Source organism: Vollenhovia emeryi, unplaced genomic scaffold (genome assembly GCF_000949405.1).
Source record: "Vollenhovia emeryi isolate VEMERY1.0 unplaced genomic scaffold, V.emery_V1.0 DF939433.1, whole genome shotgun sequence".
In the NCBI taxonomy this organism is placed as follows: Eukaryota; Metazoa; Arthropoda; class Insecta; order Hymenoptera; family Formicidae; genus Vollenhovia; species Vollenhovia emeryi.
The window spans coordinates 1,307-4,922 of NW_011966933.1; the positions used below are offsets into that span (position 1 = coordinate 1,307).

At 42.0% G+C, this 3,616-nt stretch overlaps 1 protein-coding gene across 1 annotated transcript in view; it reads right to left on the reverse strand.

Moving 5' to 3' along the window:
• Positions 1-599: 599 nt before the first annotated feature.
• Positions 600-3,616, reverse strand: part of LOC105557666 (intraflagellar transport protein 140 homolog) — a 20,554-nt gene continuing 17,537 nt past the window's right edge. The window contains exon 13 of the transcript XR_001008615.1: positions 600-856. The gene's annotated coding sequence lies outside the window, so the exon portion shown is untranslated. The remainder of the gene's footprint in view (positions 857-3,616) is intronic.

Below are 3,616 nucleotides of genomic sequence, written 5' to 3' on the forward strand. Positions count from 1 at the left end.
GCATGGAAATTAGAGCGATGTTAAGATTAAGATGCGGAAATATGGAAGAAAATAATAAATACTGGTTGAGCGAAGAGGACGAAAGGAGAGTCTGTTTATTTTGTAAGGAAGGAAAGGATAATTTAAAACACTATGTAACGGATTGTAATATAGTATCGGGATGGTTCTTAGAATTAGGTAATAGTGTAGAAGAGATAATGGAAAGATTATATAACGATATAACAGATGAATGTAAAGGGAAAGTATTGTGTAAAATATGGAAGGAGAAGGAAAGGATCAAAAGATTATCTAGTCTTGAACAGTGAGATTATAGTGCGACGACACAAATTGTGATAAATATGAATAGGCGGGATATGTATATTAAGTGGAATAAACAACAGATTAAGTTAGGACTGTATAAGGATTGTATATTTTATAGATAAGAATAGAGAATAGTTTAGAGTTAGTGCGGGTATGGATGAGTGAATGAGTTAAGTTTCTTTTGTAAACCAAGTCCCACTTTCTGGCTGTAAGCTAAAGTGAATAAAAGATTGATTGATTGAATACCTGGGTGTAGGATGTAACCGGCTTGAATAAGATCGGGTCAGCAGTTTATTTAATGTAAAGAACAAATGTATTTAATAACTTGTTACAATAAACTTGAACACGAAAAGTTATACGACTCAGACTTGCTTCGGTCTTACTCCGAGCAGGTCCCGACAAAGAGTGTTCGGCCCTAATCGTTCGCCGAAATTTAACGGCGTCCGTTGTCACGCCGTTAGCGCGTGTCGACCGCGGGTGTCGGTGCGCGTGAGCGTTTCGCGCAGCGCTCTGCGCCGTGCTCAGGGGCGTTTGTGCGTCTGAATTTTGAGGGAACCTTTCAGCTCGGCCGTCCTGGCTTTCAGCTTTGTCTCGAAGCTGTGGATAAGATTTTCTTTTCGGTAAGTACAGTCCTCCTTTTTACATGTTTTCTTTTTAGCTTAATCTAGGCTTAATATCTATGCGCGTTCCTAACCTACGGGTGTCCGAGATCGTATGTCCATTAAGTTTTACTATTTTACATTCGTATCCTTGTCTTCTGATATAGGAACCGGTTTAATCCAGGGTTTTATCTTGTCTGAGGATAGAATCGTGTCCAGTGGTTTTGGACCGTGATTAAATCCCGGTATGTCTTGTACAACGTATCTTTCGCTTCTTAAGACCTTTGCTATGCGGTACGGTCCTTTGTAGCTCGGCTTTAATTTTGCATTCTCCCCTGGTTTAACTCTCGTGTTCCTTATCAGTACAAAATCATCTACCTTATACTTAGTGGGTTTTCGGCTATGCTTATCCCTATATTTATTGTTGTATTGTTTAATGATTTCGTTCACTCTTTCCGCCGTGTCTCTACTACTATCCCTAATTTTTTCTAGGTCGCAGTCGGCATCCGTCAGTGCTTTGACGTATTGTTGCAGCGGAAAGTCCGAATGGTTTCGTTGTTCATACCCTAGCAACAACTTGGATGGAGTGGCTTTAATACTTTTGTGGTAAGTGTTGTTTATTACGTATTGTAATTTTCCTAAATTATCTCCCCAGTCGCCGGGGTCATCGATGATTTTTACTAACGAACTTTTTAAAAATCGATTTACTCGCTCCGCCATCCCGTTCGCCCACGGGGCGGCTACTGCTACTTGTCGATGTTTCACTCGGTGTTTCGCGACGAAGTTGGCAAATTCTGAGGAGGTAAAAACAGTTCCTCTGTCGGAGATTATTTGTGATGCTTTCCCGAACATGTTAAATATTAATTCTATTGCCTCTACTGCCTCTTTTGTACCTGTTGATTTCGTCGCGAATAACCAGGTGTATCTTGTGTACGCGTCGATTATTACAAGAATATGTTTATAACCTTTATTTTCTTTCAGGGGTCCGAAGTGATCTATATGGATCGCTTCCATCGGCAGCTTCGGAGTGGTTCCAGGCTGCGTTTCGCCCTCGAACCGATTCAGTGCGCTATTCGCCATTATACAGGTAACGCAATTTTCTATATATTCATGTATACGCTTATTCATTTTGGGGAACCAATAATTTTCTCTAATTCCCCGTAGGGTTTTTTCCGCAGTGTGCTACGTCGTCGTGGTGTGCCCTGATTATGCTCAGTACCATGGATTCAGGTATTACAAACTTAACTTCCTCGCCTTCCTTTCTATATACTAGACCGTCTATAATTGTAAATTTATCGCTTTCAGTATATTCTAATTCGGTGCTTATTTTACAGATTTTTTCGTCGGCTAACTGGCGAAACTCTAATTCTTGTTCCAGTGGTAGCTGGTTTACGTAACCGATGCTACGGCTTAACGCGTCAACATGTGCCATTCGGGTACCGGGTCGGTGAGTTACTTTGAAGTTATATATTTGTAACGCGAGTGTCCAGCGGGCAATTCTTGGATTTATGTTCGCTTTATTAACCGCGTACACTAAGTCATTGCAGTCTGTAATGATATTGAAATTTTTCCCGTATAGATAAACGTGAAATCTCTCGACCGCGCGCACTATGGCGAGCATTTCTAGCTCATAGCTATGATAATTTGATTCTGCTTTATTTGTCGTTCGACTGAAATAGGCTACCGGGCCCCAAGTTTTTCCTTTGTAACAGAATTGCTCCGAATCCCGACCGGCAGGCGTCGGTATGTAATTCTGTTTCTATCGCGGGGTCGTATAGGCGCAACACCGGCGGTGCCGTTAGCTCGCGCTTTAGTGTGTTAAACGCGGCTACGCATGTTTCATCGAAATGAAACGCGACGTCTCTTTTCAATAAGTTTTGCAACGGTTTTGCCTTCATCGCGAAATCCTTTATAAATTTACGAAAATAACCGGCTAGTCCTATGAACCGTTGGACTTCTTGTACTGTTTCTGGTTTTTGTAATTCTCTATCGCGGTGGTGTGTCTCGAACTTAGAGAAATGCCCTCGCCCGAAACTAAATATCCCAAAAACTCGATACGCTTTCTGAGGAATTCACATTTTTCATAATTTAGTTCGAAACCGTACTCCCGCAATTTCCCGAGTGTTTCTTTGAGAATGTCTAAGTTCTCGTCTACCGTTTCGGTAGCGATAAAGAGGTCGTCAATGAAAACAATGATTTGATCGCGTCTTATTAGGGGATTGAGTATCTGTATGATCCGTTTTTGAAACTCAGCCGGCGCTTCACTATATCCGAAGGGCAATTTCTTAAACTCGTATTGTCCGTCGGGCGTAGCGAAGGAAAAATATTTTGTTGACTCGGGATGTACATTTATCTGGTGGAATCCGTCCTTTAGGGCTAATAACGAGAAGACTTTCTTTTTTCCGAGTTTCGCGAGGCAGTCCTCTATTATCGGAAACGGGTATTTTTGCTTATCCACTCTACTGTTGAGCGGACGTAAATCTACACACAATCTAATTTTCCCGTTTCTTTTCCTCACGGGGACGATTCTAGCGCAATACGGTGATATGCTAGTCTGGATTATACCGCGGGCTAGCAAATCATCGGTGATTGCTCGAATTTGCAGCCTCTCTGCATGCGCAAGTCGCCTGGGCGCGTATACGTAAACCGACGGATCGCGAAGGTGAACCTGTACCGCGTAGTCATCCTCTACAGGTACCATGTTCATGTTATTTATA